Genomic DNA, 17,231 nt, shown 5'->3' with positions numbered 1-17,231 from the left:
CGGCTCAGCAAGGGGTCTGCTTATCCCTCAGCCCCTCCCCCTTCTTGTTCGCACTCTCTCAAATAAATGAATAGATAAAAATATTTTAAAATATACTACGAGGGGCACCTGGGTGGCTCAGTGGGTTAAAGCCTCTGCTTTCGGCTCGGGTCGTGATCCCAGGGTCCTGGGATCGAGCCCCACGTTGGGCTCTCTGCTCGGCAGGGAGCCTGCTTCCCCCCCTCTCTCTGTCTGCCTCTCTGCCTACTTGTGATATCTGTCTGTCAAATAAATAATAAATAAAATCTTTTAAAAAAATAAATAAATCAAATAAAATATACTACGAAATTCCAGTACATCAAGGATAATGAGAATGTCCTAAAAGCTTTCCCAACAGGGGTAAAAGATAAAACACAGGACACACAATTAAATCTGAAGTCATATAAACAAGGATAAATTTTTAGAATAAATATGTCCCAAATATTTCCTTGTTTATCTGGAATGGAAATTCAATCAGGTATTCTGTATTTTTACTTGCTAAATGTGGCAATCCTGTTTTCCAGAATCAAGCTAGCTCACCCAAAGGCCCCATCAGCAGCAATGGATGGTAAAAGGCAATTTGAGTGATTAAAATTTTCAAAACTCTGAGGTATTATGATTTCCTTCTAGAATTTGTTATTATCTACCCAACTCATCAATGAAGTATATTGGATAAATTAAAACATTTTGAGTCATTTAAGGACTTAGAAATATATAACTTATCAGGAAGATGTCCAGCATGTGTTCTAGTAAAAGAAGAGACCAAATAAAAAGAGGAAGACTTGGGATCTATAAAAGTGTGACTCGGGTTCAGAAAGGCAGTGAAGAGGATTCCTAAGACAGCAGGTGTCCAGAAGAACTAAGATAATGATTTTAGTAATGATCATTTTTAGAGTTAGTAGTTCCAAGCATGGGCCTTAGGGTCATGCAAAAAAGTAACCAACATTAATTCAACATGCCTCTATTTTTCTTATTAAAACAAGGAACCACTGTCTGAGTACATTTCTTACTTTATCAGCTTTGGAGGGATGCATCTGAAAGACATAAGAAGTCCCCCAACTGTAGGAACTCAACTCTTTCCTCAAGATTTCCTAAAGCCATGCAGATGCTGATACTTCTGGTCTAAGAGATTGAGAGCTAACGGGATAGTACATTTCAAGGAAGTACAAAGAATTCTTAACCACACCAGAAGTAAGAAGATAGCTAGAGCATCTTTGTATTATCTTATGAAAGGCATCTCTCTGGATTTTCTACATGATTGTTTTTCTTCCCTGTCTATGGAATTGTTGCTCTCTGGCCTGAGATATTTCTGCTCAAGTCCAGGGATAGTTCATCCCTTTCCTCTTGTGTAGCATTTCCTTGGGACCCTGGACTACAAGTACTAAGGGTGGTTCTGTTCTAAGAGGATCCACCTGTCTGTGCCTCACCCTGAACCAAGGTTCCAGAACACTCCACCAGCAGAACGAGAAGATATCTTACTTGCTTGCAAGAGAATTGGGTTCTGCTGGTATTTTTCAAGCCAGACTCCAACCCTGACACTCTGGTAGTTACTTGGGAGGATAATATTTGTCTTGCTTATCTTCGAAGGCTGCTGGAAGACTCTAGTGAGCCATTTTATAAAGTACAACGTGATCTACAAATACAAGGGTTTTATTATTATTAAAAACACATCTCATCTTCCACTGGAACGTCTAGATAAAGGAATGCTGGGTATGACAAACAGTTGGGGCTAAAAGGAGAGAAACACTAAAAAACTCAATTACCAAATATCACACAAATACCACAAAGAGTGATTATTGATTAATTAATGATAGAGCCCCCATGTTTAGGTTTTTCAGTTATGTTGGTATCAACCCTCTTTGCCTATCAGGATTTGCGTATTTCTGCCAAAACCATCAAACCACTGAGGCCTAACTGACGCGTGATTAACGTGGGCTCTGTTAATTGTGTGGCTGAGTTTTATGCATGAAGCTGTATCCTTGATTTCTCTCCCTTAATTTCCTCCTGTTTAACTGTTGGTCATAAAACAGTTTCAAATATATCTGCTGAGCATGAGAGCAAGTTTTGCAACTTGAAAAGTGCCTGAGTCAGTCTGGGCATTTCGTGTACTAAAACAGACTTGAGGGAACTCTTAGGCTGTAAGATGGATTGCTGCTTGGTTTCCACTCCCAACCCTGCTGGCTCCTTTTCTGCAGCTGCCGGCTGAGCCAGATCTCATTTGTTATCATTAACCACATGCATAGCATCCATAGTGGCAAGGGGCTTAATCACTTTCTTTCTGACAACCCATCAGATGTGGCCCTACTCATCCTCATTCTAGATGGATGAAGATGGTGACACCTGCCAATCCAGTCTTCCCACCATCCATTTATCCTTTTAAAAAAATATATTTTTTCAGTGTCCCAAGATTCATTGTTTATGCACCACACTCAGGGCTCCATGTAATACGTACCCTCCTTAATACCCAGCACCAGGCTTAGATGCCCTTCAACAGACGAATGGATAAAGAAGATGTGGTCCATATAAACAATGGAATACTACACAGCCGTCAGAAAGGATGATTGTCCACCTTTGTATCAACATGGACGGGACTGGAGGAGATTATGCTGAGTGAAATAAGTCATGCAAAGAAGTTGCCTCTTGAAAAACATACTGGTATATGTGAGTTGAACTTAACAAACACTTGATTTGTGTCTGTTCATATGATCATATGATTTTTCTCCTTTGATTCATCATTATGTTGAAATCACACTGATAGATTTTTTTTAAAAGATATCAAGTCATTTTTGCCTTTGTGGCATGAACCTACTTGATATATACATTTACATATATGTTAACATATATTTACATTTATATTTACATATTTGTTGTATATATTTCTACATATAAATATGTATTTACCCTTTTTGTTAACAACACCTGATTTTCCTTTGGGAAACTACCTCTCTTCCCACTCCTCTGTTTATAGTCTCTGTGGTTCAAGCAGAGGTTCAAGGAACTGATCTCAGTTCCCTTGCTCCAGGGCTAGCCTGGAACAATTAGAATTCCAGTGATTGGTGGAGGGATGGGCATGAGACCCAAGCTCAGCCAATGAGAGGCCGTTCTGGGACTTTAGGAAGAATTACTGAGAAAGAGAGGCTTTCTTTTTCCTCCTGGGTTTTTAGACTGGTAAAACTTGAAGCCTGAAGTTTCTGGACTCTTTGCAATTAACAAAGGAGAACCCAGTTGAGAATTAAGCCAGCACAGAAGAAAGGAGAACCAAGAGATGGAGAGAGACAAACTCCTACTGGCATCATTGGAATATGTGCATTCAACCATGCTTGAAGACAAGTAGTTTTCTAAGATATGTGCCAGTTTAAATAGGTTTTTCTCACTTACAACTTAGAGCCCTGACCCAAATGATGACGCTCATGATGACCACTTTCAGCCTTAGCATGATATACGTGTAGAGATCCTTAAGAAAAATTTGAATGAGACTGAAAGAATTAAGTCTGCAGGAAATAAAGTTCATAATGTTAGAAATATATATATATATATATGTAATTTTTTTTTAAATATAAGTTTTTCCCCTAGAAAAAGTTTGCTTGGATCCATTGACACTTTCCCTTGTGCTGCTAGAGAGGTCTGATTGAAATAATTCTGCAACTTCTCGTTGGTAGGAGAACGTACCATGTACTAACTGGGGGTGACCATGTAGCTCACTAATATCATTCTCTCCTTCGATGATAGGGTGCCTGAGCTAGATGATGATGGTTTGACAGGTGAACAAGATAGCGCTGTTTGCTTCCCTGATGGAGATTATGCTCTCATAGATTTTTTTAGTGAATCAAGAATCTGGCATCCATAAAGGAAATCAGCAGATTTTGACAATGAAACCCATTATTGACAGATCCTGTGACTGATTTCCAACGTGTGTTGATGATGTCATTAGTTACAGAAACATTCTTGCTTTGATGTTCACTTTAGTTTATGATGACCTTCAGATCTTTTTGTTTTCAACCTTGAGAAGAAAAAGTTTCTTTAAAAAGGAAATTGAGTCAGCTCAACCACAAGAAGGTTGTCTGGACTGAAAAGTGCCACCCATTAATCCTACTACTCTAAAACAATTGGCTTTCTTTGCTAAGATTTTTGTAGATTTAGGGCCCTTTTACTCCAGGGAGCTGTAAACAGTTCATGAGATCGAATGGGTCTTATTTTCTCCAGTTTCTGCCGATTGTATCAGACGCCAGAGTTATAGTCCCCAATTTGCAGAAGAAAAAAACCAATTCAGAGAAGCCTCTGAATAATAATAAATAGCAAACAACAGGATGTGAACTAGTCCAAGTTGTCATAGTTAGAGGCCAGACAGATACTGATCCATTCTTATCCTTGTGAGAAGCTATCATCCCTTTGAGCTCCCAGCCTACACAGAGTTGATGTCTCCTCATTCAGTCCCTCCCTTCTATCTCCACTGCCACAGCCCTAGCTGAGACCTTAGTCAATATAACTTGAGGACTGTGCCATTTCCTCCTTGTTCTCCTCACTGCCACTTATACTAATCTTTTCTACTTCCCATTCTTTCCAGAGGAATCTATCTTGTGCACAGCAATTAGCATGTCACTCCTCTGACCAGAAACCTTCATTGGTTCTCTTTTGCTTGCAAAGCAAAGTCCAGATTCCTGAACCAGGTAAGCCAGCCCCCATAGGATTGGGCTTCCATCTACCAAGCCTTGTCTCCATGTCTTCCTTTCTGGGATTTCTCTCTCCACTCCCAGACTCATCACTCCAGCACAACTCCCCACTCTCCAGGGAAGCCCCCTTCTTCCCTCAGCCTTTATTCCCATGATTTCTCATCCTGGAATGTTGGCATCTCTGTTTTCCTTCTTCCCCAGCATGTTCATTTACTGAACTCCTTCTGGGAGTTGACAAAGGCACTTCTCTTTCTGGGTTTTGAGAGAGGCACTTCTCTTTCCCTAAGCTCTCTGAGAGCTTTCCAAGCTGCAAGTAATTTCTTCATATTTTCTCTCCTCATTATATTTTATTTAAGCCTGCATTTTAGTCTGATATTTATTTACATCCCATTCTGTCTCTCCTGACAGTGTGTAAACTCATCAAGACAAGGAACCATGCCTGTCTCTTCTTTGCAACCCCGTTGTGTCTGGTGCTTTGGGAGAGAACTACAGAAGCACTTGTGAACGGACAATGAGTGGGTTCTCTCTCAGCTTAATTAGTCAGTTGCCCTCTAATGCTTCACAGTTCTTAAGAGCAGCCTATTTCTCCTGTCTACAGACACGAAGCCTCCTGAGATGACATGCCCGACCGGGAGAAGAGAGGCAGGCTCCAGGCGAAATCCATGGGGAGATACAGCCACAGCAGTGACCTCCCAGCTCCCAGAACCAGCTCTGTGCCAAGTATATTTGGGGGCATTAGCTTTGGAGCCCAAGGCTGTGTCTATACAGTGTAACAGAGACCTGCCTCTGTACGAGATTTGGTATTTGTGCTTGTCATGAGGGCACAGTGCCCAGCAGTGGTTCAGACTATGTGCGATGGTTCCAATTTGGTTGTTAAAGCTGCCAAAAGAGTGACTAATGCAACTGACAAAAATATTTTTGGTGAACCAATGACATCAACCACTTGACCACTGGTCTCTATTTGAGTTGGAAAATCCAAATGAAGCAAAATAAACAGTCCATAGGATGAGGACATATTTGTCAGGGGGTGTGTCTCATGAGGAATTATCTCCTTTCCTGGGGTCATCATGTGCAGAGCAGGGACGCTGCCATAGCCCTGTCAGGGTCCTTTCCCTTCCTGCTCCTTGTGTCCATCTCCCTGAGAGACGCTCTTCTTCCCTTTCAGGCTGGGTATGCATCGAACTATTTCCTCTTAGATAAAGTCATTTGCATTTGCCTCCCAAGATGACTCTCCTTTCATTGGGTGCTGTCCATATTTCTAGTCTGCTAAGTCCATTTATATTATCACTTGGCCTTGCCTGACGCTTGGCCTATTTCTCTGTTCAGTGTTGCCATGACTTCAGAGTGACCACAGAGCAGGCCAGGAGTACACGTCCTTCCATTACGGGAAGAAGGTGGGGAGAAGAGGAAGAAAAAGCCAACAAGAAGAAAAACAACCATATTGTACTTCCTGAGCAGGAACAGGCTGTGGTTTTGTACAAAATTTGCAGCGAAGAACAAGTCATACAGATAATAATAAATAGCAAACAACAGGATGTGTACACACCAACTTTTTCAGCCCTCACCCCCACTCTCTGAAGCAGATCCTGATTATCTCCCCTTTAACGGAGGAAGCTGAGGCAAGAAAGGAGAAGTAATGTGCCCAAAACAACACAGCTAGAAAGTGGCAGAGACTGGATCCTGTGGAATATGCATGTCATTATACAAATCTTATGTTTCAGTAGTTTCAAAATGTCCTGTCCTTAAGCTCAGGTGCCAGATATGTCGCTGATTTCAGTATCTGTTTGGGAAACCCAAGCAATATCATTTTCTTCATAGCTCCAATGATCCACCCACTCCTGGGGCATTTTTGCACACTTCTGCCATGATCACACTTCTGCTGAGGTGATCAGGTACAGTGTGTGTGTGTGCGCGCATGTGTGTGTGTGTGTGTGTGTGTGTGTGTGTACACAAATATATGCATAGGAAACAGGTTTTGGGTCATTAATTATTTTACAGAAATGTGATCCCATTATAGACACAGTTATTCCATTTGTCTTGTTCGCTCATAAAAACTAATGGAAATCCTTTCAAGGCCATTGTTAGGGAAAGAATTCATGCTTTGTAATGGCGGCACCATATTTCATGGCACGAGTGTATTATACTAATGCACACAACCCCCTATAGATGAACAGTCACTTTGTTTTCATGACCTTAATTGTAATTCTAATTGTAATTGATACAGTGTTGGCGTGAATAATGTTGCAATAAGAATCCCTGGGTGTGTATTCTTATGTCCTGGGAATTGTATTTCTGAGGAAACCAATTCAATGGTGGTTAGAATATTTACAGAGCTGTGCAGTCATCACAACCCATATCAGAACATTTTTATCTCTTTTCAAAAAAAATCCATACCCAATAGTGGTCACTTTTCACTTCTCACCAACCTTCCATCTTTAGGCAACCACTAATCTATTTTCTGTCACTATAGATTTCCCAATCCTGAGCATTTTGGAGAAATGGAATTCTGCAGTATGTGGTCTGTTATGATTTGCTTCTTTTGCTTAGCATAAAGTTTTCAAGGCTCTGCCATGGCACAGGAAGTATCAGTACCTTACTCTTTTCCATGGCTGAATCATATTCAACTACACAGCTCTACTACATTCTGTTTGTCCCTAAGTGGTCCTTTGGACTGCTTCCACCTTTTGGCTACTGTAAATAGTACTATTTTGTACATGGTGTACATGTATTGGTTTGAGTCTCTGTTTTCAATTCTCTGGGGTACATACTGTGTTAGTCAAGCTTCTCCAAAGAAACAGAATCAAGATATAAATGAAGAGATTTATCTAATGGTGTTGGCTTATGTAATTATGGAGGCCGAGAAGTCCCATGATCAGCTTTCTGCCAGCTGGAGTCCCAGTAGACCAGTGGTAGATTGAAGACCTAAGCCGGAGAGCTAATGGTACAGATTTCAGTCTGAAGGCCTGAAAAGCAAGGGCTCCAAGGGCAGGAGACTGATGCCCCAGCTCAAACACTCAGGCACAGAGCAAAGTCAACTTTCTTTGGCTTTTTCATTCTACTCAGGCCCTCAATGAATTGGGTGATACCCACCTGCATTGGGAAGGACCCTCGGCTTCACTCTGTCCACCAACTCAAATGCCAATCTTTTCTGGAAACACCTTTTCTGGAAATATCCAGAAATAATGTTTAAGTGGTCATCTGGACAGCCCAGTCAAGCTGACATGTAACATTAACCATCACATACACCAAGGAGTGGCATTGTTGGGTCCTATGGTAAGTATATGTTAATTGTTTCAGGAATTGCTAAACTGTTTCCAAAGTGGAAAGTGGAACTATTTTCTTCATTTTTTTTTTATTGCTCATTACTAGTGTATAGACATACAAATTATTTTTGTTGGTCAATCTGGTATCTTGAACCTTTGCTGAATTCACTCATTATCTCTAATGGTGCATGAGTGTGTGTGTGTGTGTGTGTGTGTGTGTGTGTGTGTGTATCTTGATTCTTTAGGAATTTCTATGTATAACATCATATTACCTGTGAAAAGAGATAGTTTTATGCCTTCTTTTTTGGGATGGTTGCCTTTTATTTTATATTCTTGCTTAATTGCACTGGCCAGGACCTCCAGTACCATATTGAATAAAAGTGGTGAGAATGGGCATCCTTATGTTGTTCTTGATCTTAGGGAGAAAGTTTTCAGTCCTTCCCTATTAGATATGATATTAGCTGTGAATTTTCCATAAGTGCCATTTATCAGGCTGAGAAAGTTATCTTCTATTCCTAAGTCATTGAGTATTTTTTAAAAAGATTTTATTTATTTATTTGTTTATTTATTTGACAGAGACACAGTGAGAGAGGGAACACAAGCAGGGGGAGTGGGAGAGGGAGAAGCAGGCTTCCTGCCAATCAAGGAGCCCAACGCAGGGCTCAATCCCAGGACCCTGGGATCATGACTTGAGCTGAAGTCAGAGGCTTAACGACTGGGCCACCCAGGCATCCTGAGTTTTTTTAAATTATAAATGTGTGTTGGACATTTTTAAATGCCTTTCTCTAAGTCTGTTTAAATGAACACATGATTTTTGTCCTTTATTCTGCTGGTATGGTGTATTACATTAATTAAACATTGGATATTAGCTAACCTTTCATTCCAGGGATAAATCCCACTTTGTCATAGTATATGATCCTTTTTACATGTTGTTAGATTTGATGTGCTAGTATTTTGTTGGGGAACTTTACATCTATATTCCTAAGATAAATTAGTCTATAGATTTTTGTGATATCTTTGACTGCTATTGGTATACAGGCTCATAGAATAAATTGGGAAATTTTCTCTCTTCTTTGAGTTTTTGGAAGAGCTTGCAAAGAATTATTTAAATGATCGGTAGAATTCACCATTAAAGTTTTCTGGGTCACGGCTTTTCTTTGTGGGAAGTTTTTTTCAATTAATAAAGCAATCTCTTCTCTTGTTATAAGTCTGCATATCAGTTCTCTTGTGGAGAGCTTCAGAGCTTTCTGTTTTCTGACATACCTTCTACTCTGGGCAAGATCTCTGGGTTGATTTTTTGGAGCTGGATGCCGGGATGTAGCCTGCTTCTCTTGGAATGACTCCTGCTTTACAAACAGGCTATTGGTCAGAGGTGGTAGCTTCTGGTCTTCTCAGCTTGCCTCTCCTGGTAGAACCTATACGCAACAAGTCAGCTGGTGGTGGTCCTCAATTATTCTCATCTGGCGGCATATAGGGTAGAGCCTTCAGCATTTGAGTACAGGCTGGGGGAGAAATGGAGTCTCTGGCTTCTTGGTTTTGCCTGCCTACATTAGCCCCTGTAATATAGACTGGGGGAGAGTAGTGGACAGGAATGTGAAATGCACAGCTTGCTCCTCCTGGGTTGATACCAGACCCTTGATTGGGAGGTTAAGGAAGAGAGAACCTCATCCTCCTGACCACACTTGCCTGAAATGAAACTTCCATCACAGTGAACTGGGGGCAAGGGGAGAGAAGGAACAAGCTGTCTCACAAGTGGTGTAGAGTAGATTCTTGCATTTTTTTTTTTTTTACCAAAATTAAGTAGATTTTCTTAAACAAGTGCTTCTTTGCTCTATGCCCTTAGGACCATTTCTAGAGACTCTAAAATGTTGGTATTTTAAAATACCAACATTTTAAAATGTTGGTCATCCTTGTTTTTCTGGTATTTTAAAATACCAACATTTTAAAATGTTGGTCATCCTTGTTTTTCTGGGAAATGGGGTTTGCATATACCCTGCTGCCGACTCATCAGAAATTGTTCACCCTTTCCAGCGTTAGTACAAGTTTCCAGATTACTTCTGTAAAAGGCTGCATTGGTATGTGGGTATTTTTTCTCTGTATCTCTGCCAATTGCAGATATCACCAGCATTCTTACTTTTAGCCACTCTGATAGGTGGAAAGTGATTTTTCCTTGTCACTTTATATTTCTTGACTACTAGCAAGCTTGAGCATTTGTTTATAACCTTTGTGGCCATTTGGGTTTGCTGTTCTGTTCCATTCAGTTCGCCTCTTCATGTCTACTGTCCATTTTTCAATTGTTTTTTCAGACTTGTTCCTGTCAATTTATCAGAGCTACTTTTATAATAGGGTTGTTAATTCTGTTTATTCTCTGAGTTGCAAATTCCCCCCAGATTTATCGTACAGCTGTAGAGGGTTGAATTGTGTCTCTTCACAAACAGTTTGTTGGACTAACCTCAGTACCTCAGAACATGCATGACCTTATTTGGAGATAGTATTTTTTCAGAGGTAATCAAATTAAAATGGGGTCATTGGTGTGGGCCCTAATCCAACATGACTGGTGTCTTTATAAGAAGAGGAAATTTGGACACAGAAAATACAGAGGGAAGACCTTATGAAAACCCAGGAAGAAGAGAGCTGTAACATGCAAGGAGAGAGGCTTGGAGCAGATCCCTCCCTCATAGCCTCCAGAAAGAGGTCAACTTTGATTTCAGACTTCTAGCCTTCAGCACTGTGGGATAATAAATTATGCTGTTTAAACCACCCAGGTTTAAAAAAATAATACAAAAATACCCACCCAGTTTGTGATACTTCTTACAGAAGCCCTAGCAAACTAATATGACACCTACTGACTTCACTTAACAGCATCCTTTTTTCTTCCATAAGCCATTTCCATGGTGATTCTTCTATAATGTCAATAATACCATCACCCTTGGTCTCAAACTTCCAATGGCTTCCCATCTCACTCAGAGTAAGAGTCAAAGACTCTGGTCTATGAGGCCTTCAATGGTTAGGCTCCCTGCTATGTCTCTGTCTTGCCTTCTACCACCATCCCCCGCTCAACATGCAGCAGTCACATTAACTTCCTTGCCAATACTTAACCAGGTATCAGATATTCCCCCCAAACCTGATGTACCAGGCAACCTCCAAATCTCAGGGGCTTATAAAACACTTATTTTTTTCTTACTCAGAGGTTAAGCCAAGCTCACCTGGGCTAGGCTGGATCCACACTTTGGGTTGAGTGTAGACCTGCTACATGCATATTCAGTATTTCTAGGATAGATGGCTGCTCATGCATGTTCCTTTTACAGTGACCACAGAAGCACAAGAGGTTCAGCCAGATCTCTGTAAGTGCATTTAAAGCCTTTGCTTAAAAAAAAAAAAAAAAAAAGTCCTCTGCTAAAGTGATCTCCTCTAACAATCTGTTGGCCAAGCAGATCATACTACCAAACCCAAAGCCCGTGAGTGGAAATATATTCTCTATTTTCCAGTAAGTACCACAAGGTCACTTGAGAGACAAAGGGTGAGGAACTGGGGACAATAATCCAATCTATCTCACATGACCACTATGTTTCTACCTCAGAGACTTGTACTTGCTGTTCCCTCCCTCTGGGTGTTTCCTCCACCTGATATCCTCTTGGCTTTCTACCTCAATTCTTTCCGGACTCTGGTCATGCATTTTTTTTACTTTAAAAATGAGTTCTTCTATGACCATGTGTGTCATTTGGGGACCACCAGGAAGCAAAGCTCAAGACGGAAGTAGAAGTATGAGAGATGCAAAGGGGGAAGAGCAGCAGTGGCAGAAATAGGTTTCAGGTAGGAGTGCAGATAGGACAGCGGTGTTAAGAGAGAGGGAAGAACAGAGGATGGGGTTGGAAGATCTCCAGAAGAAAATACAGCTCTGAGAACATCTTAGGACTTGGTGAGCTCCAAGAACAAGGACTGCCTAGGAGAAGGGTCCTATGGGGGTCAGGAAGGTCAGCTGTTGTAGCCACACCACAACATGCCCAGGTATGGCTGGGAGGAGCTTGCGAAGCGAGGGGCCTTGACATGAGTACTGCAGGGGATCCTGAAGGTATGGCAGCCACTGATGGTATCAACAACCCTGCCCGAAGCAGGTTTTCTCTTGAAGAGAGACCTGAGAGTCTGCCACCACGGCTATCACACCACCCTACACACAGGAACAGCCCTGCCACTCACTCCCACACTCAGCTTTGTTCTTCCTGGTACTTCCTATCACTTGGTTTGCTACTTAGGCATCTATTTGTTTATTATGTTCCCCTTCCAAGATGAGAGCACTGTGAGAGCAGAGACTTTGTCTTGAGTGTGCAGAGAATCCTGGGAAATGAATTGCACACAATAAATATCTGTCAAATAAAGAAATAGGGGCAAGTATGCTTATCTCTTCCTGACAGCTCCAAGGTTTTCAGTCTTGGTCTTTCCCTAAAAGAAAACAACAAAAAAGAGAAAAGGTCTTTCCTTTCCCTAGATTGCTTATGTAATCATCTAGAGTTTTAGCAAACTTTTAATCATTTATTTATTATTTTTGCATTTAAATATTTAAGCAATGTGAACTTTATTCTACTATAAGGCTTAAGACAGATATACAAAGTTTTTCTTCCAGATTGATAATTAGTGGGGCCAACAATAATTATTAAATTATCCATAATTTTCCCATTGTCATAAAATGGATTATCATATACAGTGAGATCTATTTCTGGGTTTTATATTTTATTCTGATCTGTTTTCTGTTTTCCTCATCTCATGGAAATAGATTATTAGTTTGACTACAATGGCCTTATCATATATTTTGTTATCTGATAAGTCAAGAGGTCCTCCTTAAGCTGTACTTGGTCACGTTTTTCCTTTACATAAGTTTTAAGATCATTTTACCCAATTAAACAAACTAATTGAGATTTTCATTGGAAAAATTTTAGGAAATGATTTCAGAAAAAGTGACTGTTTTTGATGCCAAATTTTAAGATTGAATTGTGGTATGCTTTTGTATTTTCCCCACATTGTTTTATATCTTTAAGATTTTATATTTTCTTCATATCAGTCTTGTGCTTTTGTTGCTAAATTTCTTAAGTATTCTATAATTTTTGTTCCCATTGTAAATGAAATATAATCTAAAATAGTTAATGGTTTGTTTTATGTTATCCATTATTTGCATAACAATAGATAATTATATATCTATGAATTAATTTCTACTGATTTGTTGGTTGTCTTTTTTTTGTCTATTGGATCTATCTAAATATAAAAGAGGTATAATGAAGTCTCTCACTATATTTGAAATTTTAATTTCTCCTTAACATTTCTAAGTTTTTTTCTTAAGTATTTAGGTGCCATGATTACTTTAAGCACACAGGGTTATGAGTCATATTGTCTTCCAAAATTTTGCCTTATGACTTGTCTCAATACGTAATGTTTCCCTTTATGCTGTTAATCTGTTTAAATTTAATTTTTTTTTGATCTTAGCTCCTGGTTTTTAAAAAAAATTTTCAAAGTAACATATAATGTATTATTTGCCCCAGGGGTACAGGTCTGTGACTTGTCAGGCTTACACATCACAGCACTCACCATAGCACATACCCTCCCCAATGTCCATAACCCTACCATCCTCTCCATATCTCCCTCCCCCCCACAACCCTCAGTTTGTTTTGTGACATTAAGAGTCTCCTATGGTTTGTCTCCCTCCCAATCCCATCTTGTTTCATTTTTTTCCCTTCCCTATCCCCCAAATCCCCCATTTTATCTCTCAAATTCCTCATATCAGGGAGATCATATGATAATTGTCTTTCTCTGATTGACTTATTTCACTCAGGATATATACCCTCTAGTTCCATCCACATCATTGCAAATGGCAAGATTTCATTTCTTTTGATGGCTGCATAGTATTCCATTGTATATATATACCACATCTTCTTTATCTGTTCATCTGTTGATGGACATCTAAGTTCTTTCCATAGTTTGGCTATTTTGGACATTGCTGCTATAAACATTCGGGTGCACATGCCCCTTTGGATCACTACATTTGTATCTTTAGAGTAAATACCCAGTAGTGCGATTGCTGGGTCATAGGATAGCTCTATTTTCAACTTTTTGAGGAACCTCCATGCTATTTTCCAGAGTGGCTGCACCAGATTGCATTCCCACCAACAGTGTAGGGGAGTTCCCCTTTCTCCACACCCTTGCCAGCATCTGTCATTTCCTGACTTGTTAATTTTAGCCATTCTGACTGGTGTGAGGTGATATCTCATTGCAGTTTTGATTTGTATTTCCCTGATGCCAAGTAATGTGGTTAGCTCCTGCTTTTAAAAAAATAGTTGTTCGGTGCCCATGTCTTTAATTAATTAATTAATATGTTTGCTTTCTTTTAAATATGTTTATAGTAAATAGCATATGTCTAGTCTTGTTCCACTTTTCCTCTGCCACCTGCTGAACAGTCTCTGCTTCTTAATGGGAATTTAGTTATTTAACATTTATTGGAATGACTGATATACTGGACTTTATTCTTCTCATGTTTATGCTTTTTAAAAAATTTATTTCATAGTAGAGAGAAGAGAGAAATCTTCATTCTAGAATAGTAGAGCTTCCCTATAACCCTACAATTGCACTACTGGATATTTACCCCAAAGATACAGATGTAGTGAAAAGAAGGGCCATCTGTTCCCCAATGTTCATAGCAGCAATGACCACAGTCACCAAACTATGGAAACAACCAAGATGCCCTTCAAAGGAAGAATGGATAAAGAAGATATGGTCCGTATATACAATGGAGTATTATGCCTCCATCAGAAAGGATGAATACCCAACTTTTGTATCAACATGGATGGGACTGAAAGAGATTATGCTGAGTGAAATTAGTCAAGCAGAGAGAGTCAGTTATCATATGGTTTCACTTACTTGTGGAGCATGAGGAATAGCACGGAGGACACGGGGAGATGGAGAGAAATGACAATTCATGGGGGAATTGGAGAGGGAGACAAATCATGAGAGACTGTGGACTCTGAGAAACAAACTGAGGGTTTTGGAGGGGGTGGGGGGTTGGGTGAGCCTGGTGATGGGTATTACGGAGGGCATGTATTGCATGGAGCACTGGGTGTGGTGTATAAACAATGAATTCTGGAACACCGGAAAGAAAGAAAATAAAATAAAATGAAAAACCTAAAACCAAAAACCAAATATATGTAGATGCTCCCTGGTCCAGCAGGTGGAGCTTAATTCCATGCTGCAAGGGCACCCCCATTGCACCCCCTCATCCTCACCCCATCGGGAGTCGGACACCTACCGGCTGGCTTCCAAACAATAGATCAGGGAAAGAAAATATTTTACAGTTATGCCTGAAACCTGGCCAACGCTACCTGAAACAAGTGATGAAAATTCATGTCACCAGTGATGTTGTGTGCATGTCATCTATCACCTGAGGGGATGCGATGACAGGGCATTTCACTTCTGTGGTTTTTCTTTCCAAAAACCCATAATCCCCGTGTAGCCTCAAGAAAACATGAGACCAAACCAGCTCTGCTTAAAAAAAAAAAAAAAAATGTTTTTACGTTATTTCTTTTCTTGTATTTGCTGGCGTGTTCACACAGCTCTTGACTCCTTTTCCTGCTCCATCTTCTTGTTAATTCGGAAGCTTTCCCTGTTATTGATGCGTGATTCAGTCTCCATACGTTAGAGATCAAACACGTATGCTTCTTGCATTATTTGAAAACAACATACCAACTGTTCCCTCCACTAAGTCACACATTTCCCCTGAAGATACTTTTCCCCCAACTTTACTCTGCCCTAATAAGGGGAGAACTCTGGGAAGCCTTTACGTCTTCCTCTTCTTCCTCAGCTGTTGAGCTTTGCGTACTTTTAGTTCTGGGGGGCTAAAGTACTTTTAGTTCAGACAATTTTCCTGTAGTATATACCTTGTGTTTCAAGAGACCTTTTATTTATTTATTTATTTATTTATTTATTTTTAATTTTTAATTTTTTAAATAAACATATAATGTATTTTTATCCCCAGGGGTACAGGTCTGTGAGTCTCCAGGTTTACACACTTTACGGCACTCACTATAGCACATACCCTCCCCAATGTCCATCACCCCACCCCCCTCTCCCAACCCCCCTCCCCCCAACAACCCTCAGTTTGTTTTGTGAGATTAAGAGTCTCAAGAGACCGTTTCAAACACATCTATTTCATATTCATAGACAGTTCACTAGTACCCACTGAGAGTCCATTGTTCACATGGCGTGGCCCAGCTCATGCCCATCACTGTTTCTTCTCATGTATTTCTCTTCTGTCTCAAGAGTGCTGGTTTCAGTTCATTAGTCATTTGCTTAAAGTCCCCCACCCCTGATTTTTTAAAAATGTGGCTAGTGTGATTAAAGATATTAATTTTTAATTCAATTGTTAAAAACATCTTAGTTGAAATATAATTCACATGAAGTATACAGCTCAGTGGTTTTCAGTATATTCAGTCATGCAACCATCACTAAGTATGACTTAGCCCATTTCACCACCCCCACCCCCAAAAGGAACCCCATACTCTGTACTCCTCACCCATCGCCATCACACCTGATCCCATATCTGCTGCTCCCCCAGCCCCAGACAATTGCTAACATTTTCATTTTCTACAGAACTGCCAATCTGGACATTTCATACAAATGGAATTATATAATGTGTGGTCTCTTGTGGCTGGCATCTTTCACTTAGCATCATGATTTTAAGGTTCTTCCAACTTACAATTCTTCCAACTTTTTGACTGTTGTAATTAATGCTGGTACGAGCATTCACGTACAGGATTTTGTGTAGATAAATATTTCCATTACTTTGGGGTCTATAGCTAGGTGTCACATGGTGTCTCCGTGTTTAACATTTTGAGGAACTGCCAAAGTATTTTCCAAAGCAGCCACACCGTTTTCCACTGCTATCGGCAACATAGAAGGGAACAATTCCTCTTCCTCCCCAACGCTCCCTATTATATGTTTTGTTTTATTTTATTTTATTTTAGCCATCCTGGTGGGTCTGAAGTGGTATCTAATTGTTGTTTTGGTTTGCATTTCTCTAATGACTAATGATGTTGAGCTCTTTCCATGTGCTTATTGGCCATTTGTATATTTTCCTTGGAGGTATCTACTCAGATCTTTTGCCCACTTTTTAAAAATTGAGTTGTCTATCTTTTTAATATTGAATTGAAAAGAATTCTTTTTACATTCTGGATACAGGTCTCTTGTCCAATATATGATTAGCAAATACTTTCTCCTATTCTGTGAGTCATCTTTTCACTTT

The 17,231-nt window shown here is 40.0% G+C and overlaps 1 long non-coding RNA gene across 7 annotated transcripts; it reads left to right on the top strand.

The window, feature by feature from the left end:
* Positions 1-2,575: 2,575 nt before the first annotated feature.
* Positions 2,576-14,541, top strand: LOC116575772. Of its 7 annotated transcripts, none has more exons than XR_004279943.1 (4): positions 2,576-2,679; positions 4,583-4,685; positions 5,097-7,961; positions 14,502-14,541. It is a non-coding gene; the product is annotated as an uncharacterized LOC116575772 (long non-coding RNA). The 7 variants fall into 7 exon arrangements; XR_004279946.1 differs by lacking the exon at positions 2,576-2,679 and adding an exon at positions 3,180-3,348; XR_004279945.1 differs by lacking the exon at positions 2,576-2,679 and adding an exon at positions 3,583-3,673.
* Positions 14,542-17,231: the final 2,690 nt, after the last annotated feature.

This window comes from Mustela erminea, chromosome 17, assembly GCF_009829155.1.
Source record: "Mustela erminea isolate mMusErm1 chromosome 17, mMusErm1.Pri, whole genome shotgun sequence".
Lineage (NCBI taxonomy): Eukaryota > Metazoa > Chordata > Mammalia > Carnivora > Mustelidae > Mustela > Mustela erminea.
This window is presented reverse-complemented; position numbering and strand designations above follow the sequence as displayed.